We start from the raw sequence: 19,628 nt of genomic DNA, 5'->3' as shown, positions 1-19,628 counted from the left end.
TTAGGGCTTATCATTATTGTTCCCCTCTGCTGCCAGTGTCTCTGTTAAACAGCAATGCCTCCTACACCTGCACTTCTAAGACAGGAAAGTCTATCAGGTCAGGCCAGAGTTAAACCAAGGGAGGAAAGAAAGTGCCTTAATGGGAAACTGAACAGTGAAGAGCCCACCTGTCCTGGTGGTTGGCCACGGTTCCAAATTCCTTAAGTAGCAAGGTCAGTGATCAACTTTTAGAACAGAGGATAGAGGAAACACTGAGATATTATTTCCCACTGACCTCCGTTATATAATGTATTCTCTAACCTGGCTTCTAGTTCTTGCCATACCTATTCTTTTTTTTTTTTAATATTTTAAATGTTTATTTATTTTTGAGAGAGAGACAGAGCACAAGTGGGAGAGAGGCAGAGAGAGAGGGAGACACAGAATCAGAAGGAGGCTACAGGCTCTGAGCTGTCAGCACAGAGCGGGCTCAAACTTATGAGCCATGAGATCATGACCTGAGCTGAAGTCAGAAGCTTAACCAACTGAGCCACCCAGCTGCCCCTTTAATTGTTTTTAATGTTGTTTTTTTTTTTTTATTTTAGAGAGAGAGAGAGAGAGAGACAGAGCGTGAGTGATGGAGGGGCAGAGAAGAGAGGGAGATACAGAATCCAAAGCAGGCTCCAGACTCTGAGCTGTCAGCATAGAGCCTGACGCGGGGCTGGAACTCACAAACTGTGAGATCATGAAGTTGGATGCTTAATGAACTGAGCCACCCAGGTGCCCCAGACTGCCATACCTATTCTGACCTTGGCTGACGTCATCCTTCCTACCTCCTATTTTCTGAATCTTTCTATTCCTTGGAAGTCCCATATTCTCTAAGATCTCTTTTACTTCTCCAGCTTCCACTGATCTCTCCTCTGAATTCCTGTAGCAGTCTGGTCATGACCACCTGGTTCAGCACTTATTAGGCTATAATTTTCTATGTGTATATTGGTTTTAGCTCTCCGACTTAATTTTAATAATCTTAAAGGCAGAGAGCATTTCTTATAGTTTGGTACTCCCCTCTACAGCTCTTAGAGTAGGTGTAGGTATAAATATTAGTAAGTACTTCACTGACTGAAATAAAGATTAACTCTGTACCTGAGAGGCCACTTTGTTCCGGCTGTCTGCTTATCCGTCTTCATGTCACCTCTGGGAGGCAAAGACTCCAGTATGGTACTTGGCTTTTTTATAGATGGACAGACTTCATCAAGAAAGTCAGTGCCTTGACCAGAATTGTAGCTCCAGTTGTGAGATAAGGGAAAAAGGCATAAAAGCCTTATCTGAAAACTATGGAACACTACACTTCTTTGTTCTGGTCAGCCATTCAGGTTCATCCAGACTTAAGAGCCTGAGGGAACTTCACACCATGAAGTCAGAAAATGTCCTCAAGGAAGCCACTTTATAAGTCTGCTTCTGATGATGAAAGGTAGGATTACACAACAAAGAACATAGTTCATAGTAGAGATTCACCACGATGTTTTCACATGGACACTTGGGTTTTCACATGGGTACATGGGTTTTCAAAAGGCATTTCAGTTGTCCCTCCCTCCTTGTCATCTAGTCCTGAACACCTAGTCTCTATCCATATTTGGTAGTTACCTAACCTTAGCTCCTTCTTCCATGACACCTCCAATATCTTTTCTTTTTTAAACCTAAGTCAACATAGCTCACAACTCAACAGCTAAAGAAAGTTTAAAGGGCCCTTTTACCTAGAGGCAGAAAAATGGACAAGATGGTTCATTTAGGTCTTGCTCAATGCTGGGATTTTGACATTTTATATTGATCAGCTTTATGATCTTCTCATCTCTGAACTCATTCTCCTGCAAATCAATAAAAATGTTCCTGGTGAGTTTACTTTCTACTCTTGTCCTCACTTTCTCTTCAGACTTCTCCAGTGTCTACATTACTCCTTATATATCAGACTAAGCTTTTTCCTGCTACATGTTTAGATCTCTGCTTATCTACCCCAGATACCCTCACTCTCCATTATTATTACATATGCAACACGATATATAATACATTAGTAAATTTTACTGAGCCTCCATTTTTAAGGAAAAGTGAGCCATCATTCAACTTCCTTTCATCCTTTTCTTCAGTCTTAAAGTTTTCTCATATCATAATTTGGACCAGAAGATTTCACAATCTTCCTGTCTTTTTTCACTCTCACCTCTGGTCAACACATTAGACCAGCAGGTAGAAGGCCATGTCCCCAACACAAATCTTGTTCATCAGTGGATCTGCTGTGCTCATGTGTACAGCAAAAAGAAAGATAAGGGAAAGCAAAAATGAATGAAAATAAAATACAGTTTAAATCAATGAATGAGTTGGCCATAATCAATTGAATACCGTAATTTTGAGGGTCAATACAGGCAAGCAGAAATGAGAAGAACTGATTCTTGGAACTGGCAATCTAAGCCAAAATACCTCAAGCGCAGCAGGGACTTTGCCTTCTCTGTGTTGTATTGCAAAGTTTGAGCTCTTTAATCAGATAGACCAGGCTTTGAATCCTGACTCTGTCACTAATTAGCTCTGTGACCTTGAGCAAATGACCCCTTTTCTGAGCCACAGTTTCCTTCCTTGTCTATAAAACTGAGGTATAAGAGCTACCTTGTAAGGTTGTGTTTTGGATTAAATGTTATAACCAAAATGTAAAGTTTCCAACACAGAGCTTGGAACATAACAAGCACACTGAAAATATCACTTTCCCTCTTCCTTCTGTGCCCCCTTCTATATCCTATGAGTGCTCGGTACAAGAACAAAATATCCTACAGATGTTCACTTAATTCAGGAATTTTTATGTTATTAAATTCACCACCCCACTCACCCGAGGCCAATATCCCAGTGTAATAGAGCATGTGATCAGAGACCTAGGGATAATCTGAATCCTTTACCCTGATTTGGAGGGAGCAAGCAAACAGGAGAAGTGACTGGCCTGGGCTTCTGAAAACCAATGGAAGGCTGGCACTCTGAGTCCCATGGTTGTACCACACTGAAAAGCCTCTTTGGCCTCTTTGGCAAGGATGTGGAACAACAGGAACATTCATGTACTTCAGACAGAAGTGTAAATGGGGACAACCTCTTAGAAAACAATTTGGCATTAATTAGTAAAGCTGAACATATCCTGTCTACCCTATAACCCACCTTCCATTTCTGAATTTATACTCCAGAGAAACTTTCTTCTTTTTTTATTTTTTTTTAATGTTTATTTATTTTTTTTTTTAATTTTTTTTTCAACGTTTATTTATTTTTGGGACAGAGAGAGACAGAGCTTGAACGGGGGAGGGGCAGAGAGAGAGGCAGACACGGAATCGGAAACAGGCTCCAGGCTCTGAGCCATCAGCCCAGAGCCCGACGCGGGGCTCGAACTCCCAGACCGCGAGATCGTGACCTGGCTGAAGTCGGACGCTTAACCGACTGCGCCACCCAGGCGCCCCTAATGTTTATTTTTGAGAGACAGAGTGCAAGCGGGGGAGGTCCAGAGAGGGGGACACAGAATCCAAAGCAGGCTGCAGACTCTGAGCTGTCAGCATAGAGCTCCACACGAGGCTCCAACTCATGAATGGTGAGATTCTGACCTGAGCTGAAGTCAGACTGAGCCACCAGAGAAACTTTCATATGTGCCCATGTTCATCGTTCATTATAGTAAAAAACTGGGAACCCCAGGTCTCTCGGCAGTAGAATGGATACATAAATTGTGGTATATTAATACAGTGGAATATTATAAAATAATGAGAATAAACAAACAATTCTACAATGAAATACGGATGAATTTTACAAACATAATGTTGAGCAGGATGCCTGGGAGGCTCAGTCGGTTAAGTGACCGACTCTTGATTTCAGTTCAGGTCATGATCTCAGGGCTGGTGAGTTCGTGCCCCATGTCTGGCTCTCTGCTGACAGTGTGGAGCCTACTTTGAATTCTCTCTCTCTGCCCCTTCTCTGCTCATGCTCACTCTCTCGCTCTCTCTCAAAATAAATAAATCAACTTTAAAATTAAAAAAACCATAATGTTGAGCAAAAAAAAGCCAGACACAAAAGAGTATGTTTCTGGTTATATAAAGTTCAAAAATAGGCAAAACTCATTTGTGGTGGTAAAAATCTGAATAATGGTTACTCTGAAGGTAGGTAATGACTGAGAGAGGACACGAAGAGAGGTATATCCATTTTGTGTTATACATAATAAAAAGTATACCTTAAAATACATAAAGAATGAATCCATTTATATAACTTCAAAAGCAGGCAAAAAAAGTATATTTTTAGTGATACACATAGTTGACGACTTAAAAACCTTGGAAAAATGATTGGGAGGAGGGAAATGAGTGGGATCAGAAAATAAACAGTTTCTAAGACACTGGCAATGTTTAATTTCTTAATTTGGGCGATGGCTATATGCTGTCCTCATTGTTATTACTGTTGTTATTAATTAAAATTACACTTATTTTCTATATACTCTTCTATATGTATGATACATTCCACAATAAAAGAATTTAAAATAAACCAAACCAACCAAACAAAAGCATGCACCTTTAAAAGAAAGAGAAGCAGAGCATGGCATTAAAATAGTAATTTTAGAGCTGTAAGAGGTTTCAAAATCATCTTGTCTAACCATCTCAAGAAACTGAAACAGAGGCCAGAGAAGTTAAGTGACTTACAGTGATTCAGTCAATTACAGACCCTAATCTAGAACTTAGTTAAACCTCTTGGCTTCTTGACAAATGCTCCTTCCACAGACCCACCGTTTGATCCATCCAGTTCTAGTTTCCCATTATCTTCCAGAATCACATCTCTTACCTGCACACATCAGAAAACTTACCTAGAGCATTTACTTTCAAATGCCCCCTCTCTGTAAAGAGAGCTTTCATACTATTCTTACTTTCGAATCTTATACTATAATAAAAAAAAAAAAAAAGAAGAAGAAAAGGGAAAAAAAGATAACTTACCTATGTTATAGCTTTCTTTCCCTCCTAAATTAGAAATCTTTGTTGTAGGGAAAGGAGATCAAGAGAGATTATCCTCTCCTCCACATATACTCCAGACATTGAAAACCACTCAAAGTATCTAGTAGTACAGAAAGGGACCCAGGTATTTTGCCTTGTTAATACAGCTCTCTTGCTTCTCTGTATCCCACGGTATAGCCACACCAACATGCAGGATTACTTTTGGGCCTTTGAGACACAAAAGAAAAAGGGAAGGGTCTAAAAATCGGTAAAAGAAAACTCTTCCACTTTATCTTTGTCCAAGCACGAGGTTTCCTCTGGGAAGAGTGAGCTCTTCTGCCACCTTGTGACACAGAATGACAATAGCGAGCCCTAGATATTTTCCTACCGCTGCTCCAAGGGGGCAGCACTGGCATCTAATGTGGCATCTAGGAAAGAATGAATCTATAGAATACTTCAAATAGACAGACGGTGGGGGGCAGTGCAGGGAGAGTGTCTGATACCAAAAGGGAGCAGAGGATCACGCAATCATGTTAAGGTAATAGTAAGCAAAAATCATGAAACTCACGGAAGGCAATGGAGCCCCTTTATTCTCCCTACCCACCTGCCCTGCTAAGAGAATCCGGCAACTGCAGCAGGGAAAAAAGTAATGCTCTAGGTTCCAGTATTGCTCTGGAACAATAAAGATCTGAGGCACTTATGTTCCCTCCACTCAGTGGCCTCTCTGCTCCTTTACATAGCAAAACATCTCAAAAAAGTTACATACACGTTTTCAGCTCCGATTCCCTCTCAGCCCTTTCCTGCTTCCGCCAATCTGCTTCAACTGCTGTCACAAAATTGTCAAATCCACCGATATGGTCTTTATTATACACAACCTCAACACAGCATTTGACCAGCTGATTCCTTCCTTGAAAGACTCTCCTTTATTGGCTTCTATGCCATCTACCCTCTCGATTTTCTCAGCTCAGATGTCACCTCCTCAGGGAAGTCCGCCCTGACCACTCTAAATGTAACCTCTGCTAGTAGTTCTTCACCTTATCACCTGTTTGCTACTTCACAACTATCACAACCTCTAATTATCTTGTATTTGCATTTGTATATTATCATTAGCCCTCTGCACTAGTTTGTTTTCAACTGTGTTTATAGTCTGCTTCCCATCATTTCATGTGAACACAGACTTGGTCTGGCTCACTGCTAGAATAGTGGCTGGCCACAGCACTTGTTGAATAAACAAGTGAAAGGCACCATGGTTGCAAGCTCAGCACTTCTTCCACATTTCAGGCAACATGCTATCCTTTGGTGACACCTCTTTCCATTCTGTTTCCCCATCAAGATTTCCCTTGAGCTAAATTCAGCCAGATTTCAACCTGAATTAAAATGCCAGGAAACAGGGTAATATCTAAATTCTGATTTGCCTTGGGTCTCATGAACTCCCTCATGGAAAGTCCCTTGGCTCAAGCTCCCCTCATACCATTATCAGAGTGTCAGGCTCCACGACCTTCTTACACATAGTCCAACCTATGTTGGCTTCAATCAATTAAATTTACAGTGAGTAGAAAGACTGCAAAGACTCTTGACTTAGGCAGAGGATCTGAGTAGATCTTCACTTCTGTTGTATGATCCACCTATTTATGCTATCACAAAGTCTACAGAGTATACTAGATATATATATACTCTTTGCTAAAAGATACAATTTTAGAAAAATTTTCAGGGGCACCTGGGTGGCTCAGTCAGTTGAGCGTCTGACTCTTGATCTCAGCTCAGGTCATGACCTCACAGTTCATGAGCTCAAGCCCCATGTCAGGCTCTGTGCTGACAGCATAGGGCCTGTTTGGGATTCTCTCTCTCTCTCTCTCTCTGCACCACCCCCCCAAATAAATAAAACTTAAAAAAAAAAAAAGAAAAGAAAAATCTTCAACAGTCATCTGTCTAGGAAAGCCTTCCCAAACTTCAGACAGAATCACTCTCCCAGTGTTCTTAGCACTTCCTCACCACCTCTCAATGCAACAGTCATGGTGCAATGTGGTCTACCTATACTCACTTCACTATTCAGGGGTGTGAAAATGTGAAAAACTCGGTAGGTATGTTTGTGCTAATGCGAGTTTATGCATGTAACTGAATAAATTCTAGGGATTATTTGTTTGGAATTCTCTAGTTATAGAGGAGAAAACTGAGATTTAGAGAACTCAAGCAAGTTTCTCAAGGTGACATAGTTAATAACAGGGCTTACACTAAAACCCAATTCTATCAATTCCTAGTCCAGTGCTCTCTACCATATAATTCACTAACTCATTCACTCCTAGTTCCCTGCTCTATTCTTGAAATCACCTTGCTTAATAGAAATCTCTACATCTCTTAATGTCAGTGTATAAATCTGTAAGCCTGTGTCAGTGAGCATGCACGTGAATGTCTATGTGTCCATCTGCAAGCATTTGCAAACCTTATTACTGAGTGTTTATGTCCTTCATTCTAGGGAAACCTCTAGGTAATTACAGTTCCTTATGTTGGCACCAGCAGTGAAGTCGGAGGAAGACTTTTTGAGTCAGTCATTAATAGGAACATTTGGTCCTCTCTCCAATCACCTCTATTACTAGGTCTTAGGGAATGGGGCAAAATAGTTAGGGTGGAACCAGACTCTCCCAGGGTCAAACTTGGTTCCAGGGCAGTAAGAGCACCTAGCATGAAAACTAAGGGGCTATTTAAGAAGCATCTGCTCAAGCTAACATGGATACCATCTTGGTTTTCAGCCTAATCATTATATTCTGTGATGTTGGCAAGAAAGGTAAGAACAGGGAGCCTGGGTGGATCAGTCAGTTGAATGTCCAACTTCAGCTCAGGTCATGATCTTGCAGTTCGTGGGTTCGAGCCCCGCATTGGGCTCACTGCTGTCAGTGTTGAGCCAGCCTTGGATCCTCTGTTTCCCTCTCTCTCCTCTCTCTCTCTCTCTGCCCCTCCCCCACTCACTCTGTCTCTCTCAAAATAAATAAATAAACTCTAAAAGAAAGAAAGAAAGAAAGAAAGGAAGGAAGGAAGAAAAGTATTTCTGTAACCTAGTATCTAAGAAAATCCATAGAGCCCTAGAATGTGTTTGCAGGTCCATTCTACCAGATAGAAATAAAGCCACTACTCAGTAGGTGATGTTTTACGGTCATCCCCCGTATTCTCTTGCTTCTAGGCAGGACTGTAACTTATTTAACTCAGATAGTTGTTTCATGGTGAGAAGTCTTTAGAGAATGTGATGCATCCTTCTGTCTTATTCATGTAACTAACATTGAAAGTCCTCTCAGTGATAGATGGCTTTCTTTACTGGAGGGTGCTGTCACAGTTTCAGTATTATCAACACCTAAGACTCCCAAATTCATAACCCTTATAAGATGCTGTCTTTTTCTAAGGTGGTACATCCAAACAGTTGGGGATGCTCTTAGGATAGGAAAGGTCCGAGTAAGGGTGGGAGGGTGGAATGGTACCATTTGCTGCTCTCTGATAACTGTTTATTTAAAACATGGTTTTTTTCAAAGTGTCCAAACATTTCATCTCTGAAATTACCTAATCAGAGTTAAGGCCAAACAGTCAAGATGCAGCATTCAAAGTGCAGTTCAGTACATTTAACAGATGAAGAAAACTCACTACACCTTGTGAGTTATGTGCCGAAAGCATAAACTATTACCTATATGGTTTCATGGAAACCTGAAGAGATACCTTGTTCAATGTTACATTTAATAAACTTTCAAAAGGGTTTGGGTTTTTGTTGGTTTTGTTGTTTTGTTTGTTTTTGTTTTGTTTTTCTGAGGCCAGGAGAGAGGGGCAGAGCGGAAGCGAGAGAGACAATCTTAAGCAGGCTCCATGTTCAGTGAGGAGCAAGATGTGGCACTTGATCTCACAACCCTGGGATCATGACTGAAGCCAAAATCAAGAGTTGGATGCTCAATTGACTAAGCCACGCAGGCGTCCCTCAAGAGTTTTAATATAAGAAAGCAGGGGCTCCTGGGTGACTTAGTTAAACGTCTGACTTTTGATTTTGGCTTGGGTCATAATCTCATAGTTTGTGAGATCGACCCCACGTCGGGCTCTGTGCTGACAGGTGGAGCCAGCTTCGGATTCTTTCTCCCTCCCTCTCTCTGCCCTTACCCTGCTTGTGCTCTGTCTCTCTCCAAATAAATAAATTAAATTTAAAAATATTTTAATATAAGAAGGCAGAGCAAGGAGAAGAGATAAGCAGCGCTTGAAGGAATGGGTTGATTAGTCTTTTCATTAACTTATTAATTTCATTTAAATCAATTTCACCTTTTCTTCCCCCGAAATGTAATGGATTGGTACTCAGTTTTCTTTGAGCTAGGCTAACTCCTACTTGTATATTGTTAAAATCTTTTATGTTTATTTTTTGAGAGAGTGAGTGAGCGAGCGAGCGAGCAGGGGAGGGGCAGAGAGAGAGGGAGACACAGAATCCAAAGCAAGCTCCAGGCTCCGAGCTGTCAGCACAGAGCCTGATGTGGGGCTCGAACTCACAAACTGTGAGATCGTGACCTGAGCCAAAGTCGGACACTTAACCAACTGAGTCACCAAGGTGCCCCTAAAATCTTTTTTGATAGCGTTTGATCTCCCCAATTGCAAGTTATATGAGAAGGAACTGTATTCCTTTGCATCTCCCTCTCCAATGCTTATAATTCTAAAGAGTACCCAATAAATTGTAAATCCTGACCTTTTTTTTGTTTCTTCCCCTCCCACGCACCCCCCCACCCCCCACCCCGGCGAACTCAAAGATAGCAGCTGCCATGTGGAACAGCTGCCTGGGCTCTTCCCAAAGGATGTGAGAAGGGACGTGCTAATGCAAAGTAGCGAATGGGCCCTTCCTGAAAAATCATTTTGTCATTCCAGATACTCTGTACCTTTAAAAGAGGCCCATCTCCCCTATTCTCAGCCCAGATCTTAAATATCTTATTTTTTAAAAAAAATTTAATGTTTTATTTTTGAAAGAGACAGAGTGCAAGCAGGGGAGGGGCAGAAAGAGAGAGAGAGAGAGACACAGAATCTGAAGCAGGCTCCAGGCTCTGAGCTGCCAGCACAGAGACTGACACTGGGCTCAAACCCATGAGCTGTCAGACACTCAATCGACTGAGCCACCCAGGCGCCCCGATAGGTCTTCTTTTGAGAATGGTTGTTTGAATTTAATTTATATTGAATGCAGACCGTAAAATACTTAAACTGCACAGATTTACAGTGAAAAGTGCTGATAGTGTGGAGCCTGCTTGAGATTCTCTCTCCCTCTCTGACCCTCCCTGCTCACTAGCTCTCTCTCTCTCTCTCTTTCTCTCTCTCTCAAAATAAATAAATAAGCTTTAAAAAAAAGTTTGATAGCTATTACTAAATTACCCTCCATAGCAGTCACTCCATTTTGCATTTCTACCCACACTGTGAGAACGCCTGTTCCCTCTCAACTGCTGGGCAATGGTTCTTGACATCAGCCTTAAGTTTCTCTGTTCTGCCCTCCTTTCCTTCCCCTACCCATTCTTTCTGTCTGTCAAGTAGTTTATGGTTTTGGCAGTTTCCCTTTACATATAGGCAATCCCCTCAATGCTACTGTTGCACTGCTGGAAAAATAAAACTTGACACTTTAGAGAAACTGAGGGTTCCCAGGCAGAATAATGGGAAAAAAACTTTAAAAACTACAATCTGTTTAGAGAACTAGAGATTGGCAAATAAGTGGATTATTGGGATGTGGCCTAGGTACTGTAAATTATATATCCTCACATGACATAAATGTTTTCATTCCCCTGATTGTGCTTTCTAAGTTCATATGGTAACAATGTGGCAGGGGGGAACCCTCTTATTAAAAGGTTAAAAGATTCTAGCTCAGTTGGTTAATCGTTCAACTTCAGCTCAGGTCATGATCTCGTGGTCTGTGAGTTCAAGCCCTGCGTCGGGCTCTGTGCTAACAGCTCAGAGCCTGGAACCTGCTTCAAATTCTGTGTCTCCCTCTCTCTCTGCCCCTACCCCACTTACATTCTGTCTCTGTCTCTCCCTCTCAAAAATAAATAAACATTAAAAAAAATTTTTTTTAAAGATTCTGATAGTGTTTGGGGGTTTTGGTCACTTGATATTAATGTAAAGTAATTCAACCAGATTGTTTTCCTCCTAACAGTTGACACGCCCCCTTAAGTCAATGGCAGGTATCAATAATAGTGAATTTAAGTCATTCTGGAGTCTAGAGTCCTCTCTACAGGGTGGATTTTATTTGGATATAGTGTGCATTGTAGGACTCAGGCAATTAAGGGAACTATTTCTTAGAAATTTGGGACAAGGAAACCTGGGAGATTAAGGGGGTGGAGGGACGCCAGAGATCAACCTGATGTAATTCAAAAATTTTCCCTGGGTATGTTTCTTCCTCCTTCCTTCATGGCATGGTGATTGCTTCCTGAATGCAGAATTTAAGCTAATACCCTGCACTATGTGAGTCAGTCAAAGAGATTAAATGGATGTTTATGGATTAGTTTGCAGACCTAATTGTTATTCACAACACATTTCTATGGAACAATGATGAATTCCAAACAACCAACTTATGAATGGACTTGTGAAATAACACTCATTTAAAAATGTGAAACTACCTATTCTGAATTTAAACTTACATTGAATGGCAGGATGTCAGACTCCAAGTAGGGTAGAAATAAAAATTAAATAAATGGTCAAATATGCAAGGTCGTAAAAGAGATGCCCTCTAAAATTACAACACTATGGTTGACATCAGTCTGCACAGAAAGCTGTCCCAGAAACAATCAGAAGACAGTTTGTGAACATGTGCACAGAACAAAATAGGAATTTGAAACTGTAAGGATGAGAATGTACTATAACAGTTAGTTGTCAGAAGACGTGGTTCAACATGGAACATAGAAAAATTTAAGAAGAAGACTATTTATTACTGTTTATGGAATTTGGCCAAGGAAAAGATCCTCTATTACAAATATTCTAAAATTTCTTTCTGGTGGAGAAAGATGACTCATTAGGTCTTTATCACTGATAATTTATACCACCTAGTTCTTATTGCTCAGATTCTGTATTAGTCAAAAAATTCTAATTAGATTTCAAAAGAACCTATATATTTAGAACAGGGTACCTAGAAGAGAAAAATCCTACCTGATCCATTTAATGGATACATTCTCCTATGTAATTTTTTAAATTTTACTTTATTATTATTTTTTTAGAAAGAGTAGGCATGCACAAGTGCAGGGTAGGGACAGAGGGAGAGAGAGAATCTTAAGCAGGCTCCATGCTCAGTGAGGAGCCCAATGGGGGCTGGATCTCATGACGCTGAGATCATGACCTGAGCCAAAACCAAGAGTCAGACACTTAACCAACTGGGCCACCCAGGCACCTCTCCTATGTAAGTTTTTTTAAAATGTAGTATATAGATTTAGTATATCGATTGGCTCTTTGGAATTTGGTTAGTGTGAACTAACTCCTAATGATTGTTTACCCCATGTGACACTGGGGTATAGAAGGAATATCACCAAATGAGTGTTTATTCTGTTATTAATGGTCATTTCTGACAAGTTACTTAATTTCTCCCAGTGCTTAGTTTCTACAGCTGTAGAATAGATTTGGCCAGATGATATAATTTCTAGATATAAAAAGGGAGGTTCATCTGAAGCACAAACTCAACAGAATTATGTAAGGCCTGCCAAATAAGCTCTTTATATTATCACAGAAAAATCTCCAAGAGAGATTTCCATTTAAATATATATACCTAATGTTCCTATTTAACATAAATTCTTTTATGATAAAGTAAAGCATCATCTCATCTCCTAAATTATCCATTTCATACATTTGGAGTTTGTATGCCCTTAAAGGGACATTCTTGCTCAAATATCCTTAGCTAAAGAAAAACTAATACTGCAACTCCAGCATCACTGGGAATGGAGTGCTTGGAGTTATAGATGTCCTCCACCTAAATGCTCAATTACCTAACAGATGAGACCTACAAGAACTGCCAACATAGATGGACGTTAATTTCGAAGCTTAGGCAGAACCGAAAATACACTGACAGATGAAGCTAATTTAAGTAGACTCTGAAACAGGGACTCTAAGGAGGTAGGAAGACATGCCACATTGAAATACTATTATCCCTGTGGCTAGAGGGCACAGTTCTACTAGAGGATCACTAGGTTTTTCCTTCTCTTTCAGTCATAATATCATAAAGTTTGCAAAGTGTTTTCACACCCGCTTCCTCATTTTTGTTTCTGATCTTCACATTACTCCGAAATAGGTAGACCAAGAATTACTTTATTATAACCATCTTACGGAGAAAGGAAACCAAAACATGGAGCACTTATGTGACTTGTCCAAAGTGAGATTTGTTTATCTTCCATCTCCTCTGTCTCATGACCACGTTATCACTTCGGAGAACTGACTGGCACCATGCTGAAAATATTTCATATAATTTCCTCATTTTTCCTTTTGAACCTGTTTGCTCTCCATCTCTGCCTATCTTTGCCAACACTGTCTTCCTGATTAAAGTGAAATCAGGGACTATTCCTTCCTTTGTAATTTCATGTGCAGTGCCCAGTACTCTGGCCACTGGCCTCTGAAGTCAACAACTATCATTTTCACATGGACTTAATCAAGACTTGGGAAAGTAACTTAGAAAAGTCAAGTAGGACTTACAGACCTTAATTTAATAAGCAGTGATAAGACACCATTACAAATGAAATAGGAATGAACCAGTGTTTGAATTGGAGTATGTCAATTCTGGAGCCAAGTGAAGTTAGTACCAGACAACAGCCAGAATCCATACATGTCTCAACACTTCCACAACTGGTTTAAGTCACCATCGTCTTTCATTTGGATTTCTGCAATAGTTTCCTAACAGGTTACTCTGCTTTGACCCTTGCCCCTTATAGTCTAACATAGCAGTCTAGTGATCCTTTTAAAAACAAACTCAACCATCACTCCTCTGCTCAAAACCTTGCCATGGATCCCCATTCAATCTGAATAAAAACCAAAGTCCTTAAACTAGCCTCCAAGTCTCCTGATATAGGCCCATTTCCTTTAGAAATTTCGTCCCCCACTACAGTGCTCTGTACTCACTCCATTCCAATCTCACTGGCCTCCTTGTTTTTACTCTAAAACTATAATATGTCAGACACACTCATTCTGCCTCAGGGCCCACATCACTCCCCCTAGGTCACTGCTTTCCTAGGCCTGTGCTTAGCCAATCCCTCACCTCCTGTAAGTCTTGGCTTACTTCTTATTTTTTCAATGAAACCAGCCTGTATCACAGGTTGCCCAGTCACTGCCCATTCCCACCCCCAAACTGCTCCCTTACCTTGCTATGCCTTTTTTCTTTTTAGTAGCACTTACTCCCTTCTAACATACCATAAAGTTTACTGTATTTATTGTCATCTGTTTCCCAGTCTCCCCTCAACCTTCCCTCCCTGTTGCTTGTTCCCTTGCTCCAATGCATCCAACTGATATAGCCAAAGGACTGAAGCAGCCCTGGTACAGAATAGATAGCATTTAAAAATATTTGCTTTCTGAAAGAATGAAATTGAGGAGTGCATGAAGCTGGGTGGTCTTTCCTTCTTCCAGTTCTCTCTGCTTTCCCCAAACTGCTCTCAAAGTAGTTGACTTAGACTCTAGTCAGACAGACTTGCAGCAGTCATTAAGGCAAATTATGGTATTTCACATCATCCCTTGGACTTTGGAGCCAACTTTTTTAAAGGAGAAAACTTTCAACAGTGTTACACCCTCCATTGTTATTATTACAGGCTGAAGAATGATAAACAAGGTATGGTCTACTCCCTCACTCTGATCCTACGTTAGTTAAAGCCTCATGGGGATTTAGTCCATATCTCTTACTAGTATCTCTGTCCTCATTTATTCTTGGCATATTTTGTGTCCACGCCCTAAACCTATGGACAGATCAATGGGGCCACATTAGAAGTTTAGTATCAGCTGGGTAGAGATAAGGTTTTGTCAGGTACAACAAAGGCAGGATGAAGTTTTCTTGGTTGTCTTTTCATTGCTTCTTTCTTGTTTTATAGCTTGTTTACCAGGGACCTCTCAATGTAAGGTCTATGAAGTGATGGGGGCTGCATCAGAGACTTTTCCCACCACCACCTCCATAACTCTTGGGAATAAAGAAGGAGAGAAAACTACAAATATTGACGATTTTTCTAGCCCTTTGAAACAAGGTACAGAATAAGTAGGGGTGAGACAAGAACAGAAAGGAAAAGAAACATTTTTAGCCCCAACATAAGTTTGGGTCTTCTAGGATTTTTGGGGGGGTTGAAAAGTTACATGGAATTTACACTAGAAAAATCACTCCATTTCTTATGGAAAAAAATCACCTTCTCTATAAAGAAGATCCCAGAAATAGTTTAACACCATTAATAAGCTTTTACTTCCACGCAAGTGAGCCTGCAGCCAGATTTAGGGACAGAATGAATTGTATTTGTGTGGTAGGTGATTCCAGCAATTGCATGTACAGGCAGACAACATTTAAACACTAAGCATCATTACAGTGAGGACAACAACCAAGAGCATATTTTCATCTGCACTGTTTTTAGGAAATGGCTCTCCCTAAATTGGCCATGACACAAATTCTGTAGATTTCAGGTTAGGTTACATCCCAGTTTCAACAGGAGAAATGTAAATATAACATTAATAATAACAATGCATATGAACCACTTGCCCCAAGTTTGCCTTTTGACCCAAAAGCAATGCCAATTCACCTTTGTTCCTCCTCATCCCTTACTAAAGCCAAGAGGAGCATGGGAAAGGTGATTTTCTAATCACACATAGTGTGTCGGTCAAGCACAAGGGGAGAGACCCTGAGAGGGAGTTGTTGAAAGACAAGTTCAGAACTGCTGTGCACCCACCCCTCTTCCTCCCCTGAAAGCAATGCCAAGAATCATTCCTACTTGGTTATGACAAATCTCAAATCCCAGAGAAGGTGACTTATTGCGAAGAGGCTGAAAAGGTTAGAGCAGCACCCATGATGCCCACCCCACTCCTGACTCTTGAGTCTGAACTGGAAATCCAGTCTATTGCCTCTGAATCAGGCTGCGCCTAGTAATCTGAGGAGCCAGAAGACCTTCAAGTCAGAGGGTCAATCACTTCCCTCTCTCAGGTTCTCTCTTCTCCCTCTTCTAGTCGTCTCTCTCCTTTTAGACATAGAGGAGAATCTAGAGAAGAGGCAGAAATGGAGTACTGTGATCAAATTTCTGATTGCTGTTACCCTGTTGTTTAGTGGAGTCGCCATTACAGTGTTTGCCGTTTTTGAAGTCCCATGCCCTGTAAGTTTGTTGATGTATGGAGTCCCTGGACTTGATCTATAAAGACTTTCTTCTGTTCCAAAGGCAGGTTGGCATAATGAAAAAAGCATGGACTTTGGAGTAGACCTGCCACTCACACTCACTAGGCTGGGTGGCTTTAAGAAAGTTGTTTGACTTCTCCAATGTCATTTGGCTCATCTGTAAAATGGGACTAGTGATATTAGCTTCTCATGGCATTTTTAATTAAGATCCTGTGTGAAAGGCACCTGGCACATAGAAGGTGCTTGCTAAATTTGAGTTCCTTTCCTCTGTTGTATTTGGACATTCTCTCAGGAGGAAAGATCCAATGGGACTGAATATTTTCTTTAAAAAAGATGATTTTCTTTAAATGGCCTGACAGGAGGTTTGGAAGATAACCAAATGCATACAAGCCACCTGAAATTAACACCATTTTCTCCCTTCAGGGTCAATGCCGAGAAGCCAGACAGCTATGCCAATGCCAGAGGCTGTGCAGAAAGCAAAGGAAGGAAGGCCAGGAACCTGAGGCAGCTGAATCCCAGCTTGAATTTCAACCCAAGAAGGAAAGTGGTCTCTGTAGGGTTTACGTCTTTTGCTGGGAAAAAATGAGGTTAATATACACATGCTGGGAGACAGGAAGTTGTTTCAGTTATGAAGCAAATGTTGCTAATTCTTTTATGTGTCAGGAAATAGGTAGGTATTTGTACTACTGTTTTGTTTTCTTAACATCAGCCCAGCCATGGGCACCTGGGTGGCTCAGTCAGTTAAGCGTTCAGCTTTGGCTCAGGTCATGATCTCGCAGTCTGTGAGTTCGAGTACCGTGTCAGGCTCTGTGCTGACAGTTCAAAGCCTGGAGCCTGCTGAGAATTCTGTGTCTCCCTCTCTCTCTCTCTGCCCCTCCCATGCTCATGCTCTGTCTCGGATTCTCAAAAATAAACAAATGTTAAAAAAAAAATTAAAAAAAAAAAAACAGACATCAGCCCAGCCATAACAAAATAGGGTACTTACTGAAAATACATTATTTCTGAGCCTCAGCTACAATCAATCAGAATGTCTAGAGTGGGGCCAGGAATCTTTTAAGATTTTTTAAAATATATTTTTTAATGTTTATTTATTTTTGAGACAGAGAGAGAGACACAGCAAGAGAGAGGCAGAGACAGAGGGAGACACAGAATCCGAAGCAGGCTCCAGGCTGTCAGCACAGAGCTTGACATGGGACTCGAACTCATGAGCTGTGAGATCATGACCTGAGCCAAAGTCAGACACTCAACTGACTGAACCACCCAGGCGCCCCTTTACTTTTAAGATTTTTAACAAGCTCCCTAAGTAGAAGTGGATTTACTGTGAAATTAATGAAGCTTAAACTTCAGGCCCCATGGGACTTGTATAAAGCTTGTATCTAACTTTGTATTTTTAAAATTTGTATTCTTTTTCTTTACAAAGGGTACCCTCAAATTTTATGAGTTCAGAACCCACAGCATACGTATCCATCCCTGCTCCTAGGTAACACTCATATATACAACAAAGTTTAGGAACCACCGCACTGCAAAGTTTGAATACTTAGCAAAGCAGCTTCTTTCCTCCCAGCCCTTGGGTTTCCTGACAGAATCATAAGCTCATATTGCCCTCTGGGGTCTAAAACAGACACAACACCACTGTTTCAGCATGGCTGCTTTAAAGCCAGTTTCCCTGCCAGAAGTGTACTCAGCCTTTCAATTCTAGACAGTGACGTGTGTCTTCTCTACAACATCCGCAATCCTTGCTAAGATGAGGTCTCTGATACTTTTAAAATTAAAGATGGGGGCGCCAGGGTGGCTCAGTCAGTTAAGCATCCAACTCTTGATTAAGGTCAGGTCATGATCTCACAGTTTGTGAGATCGAGCCCTATGTCAGGCTCCATGCTCATTCATTCTCTCTCTCTCTCTCTCTCTCTCTCTCTCTCTGCCTCTGCCCTGCTCACTTTCTCTCAAAATAAACTTTAAAACTTTAAACAAATAATCCAGCATAGTGTACTAGAAGCTGAATAAGTTCTGGAGATCTAACACATAGCATAGTGATTATAGTCAACAGTAATGTATTACATACTTCAAAATTGCAAAGAGACTAGATCTTAAATGTCCTTACCACAAAAAGAACCAATAATTATATAACATAATAGAACTGTTACAATGGTAATCATATTGCAGTATATAAAGGTATGCAGTCAACATGTTGTACACAAACTTACACAATGGTATGTGTAAATTATATCTCAATCTTTAAAATTCAAGTACAGCAGGGGCTCCTGGGTGGCTCAGTCAGTCGACCATCTGACTTTGGCTCAGGTCATAACCTCATGGTTCGAGCTCTACATCGGACTCTGTGCTGACAGCTCAGAGCCTGGAGTCTGCTTTAGATTCTGTCTCCATCTCTCTCTCTGCCCCTCCCCTGCTCATGCTCTGAGTCTGTCTCTCAAAAATAAATAAAACATTAAAAAATAAATAAAATAAAATTCAAGCACAACACTTTTCACCTAGGCATGCTATCAGAATATTTTTAAAATTTTTTTTAAGTTTATTCATTTTTGAGAGAGACAGAGAGTGAGCAGGGGAGGGGCAGAGAGAGAGAGGGAGACACAGAATCCAAAGCAGGGTCCAGGCTCTGAGCTGTCAGCACAGTGCCCGACGCGGAGCTCGAACTCACGAACTGTGAGATCATGACCTGAGCCAAAGTTGGACGCTCAACCGAACAAGCCACCCAGGCACCCCGGTATCAGAATATTTCTTATCACAGTGCTTCAGGTACCCAATGCCAACTTACTTGTCACCTCTGGTGTAGGTTAATATTTTCTATAATTCTGTTTCTGCTAATCTTGGGTGATGAGCTAGTGTAAATTAGTATGATTTAATCAGGTGACGTATATTCAGTTATTTAATCTGCATTATCATTTCTATTAAGCACTGGAAGATATAGGCCTGAACGGTAATCAAAAGTCTAGTCCAGAGTTAGAGGTAACCATGCAGTAGCAACATGGATTGAATTTCTCTCATCAACAAAATAAGCTACTAAATGACAAAGGAATTAATAAAAAGAATAAGCAATTTTATAGACATTACCTCATTTGAGCCTCACAAAAACTGTGATAGTTAGAGTAGGTATCAGCATTTTATTGATACTTAAACTCAGGCTCAAAGAGGTTTATATGACACACAGCTGGTAGAAACAGAACTAAAATCTGGGTCTTTTAGTACTATACTGAAATTTACTGAAAGCCTTCTATGTGCCAAGTTCCCTACATTTAAGAGGCTCATAGTCTATATTCATAATAGCTCAGCATCTAGAAAGTACACAGAAAATCAGATGGGACATGGAATCAGATATACCAAGAGTAGAATGGGATTAGTAA

General features: G+C 40.7%; 1 protein-coding gene across 11 annotated transcripts in view; it reads right to left on the bottom strand.

The window, feature by feature from the left end:
• Positions 1 to 19,628, bottom strand: part of ACACA (acetyl-CoA carboxylase alpha) — a 282,866-nt gene that overhangs the window by 243,994 nt on the left and 19,244 nt on the right. The window contains exon 1 of one of the 11 annotated variants that reach the window (XM_043583816.1): positions 1,120 to 1,386. The exons of the other annotated variants lie outside the window; for them this stretch is intronic. The gene's annotated coding sequence lies outside the window, so the exon portion shown is untranslated. Of the gene's footprint in view, positions 1 to 1,119; positions 1,387 to 19,628 lie in introns of those variants that run through there. 11 annotated transcript variants of the gene reach the window in all.

This window comes from Prionailurus bengalensis, chromosome E1 (genome assembly GCF_016509475.1).
Source record: "Prionailurus bengalensis isolate Pbe53 chromosome E1, Fcat_Pben_1.1_paternal_pri, whole genome shotgun sequence".
In the NCBI taxonomy this organism is placed as follows: Eukaryota; Metazoa; Chordata; class Mammalia; order Carnivora; family Felidae; genus Prionailurus; species Prionailurus bengalensis.
This window is presented reverse-complemented; position numbering and strand designations above follow the sequence as displayed.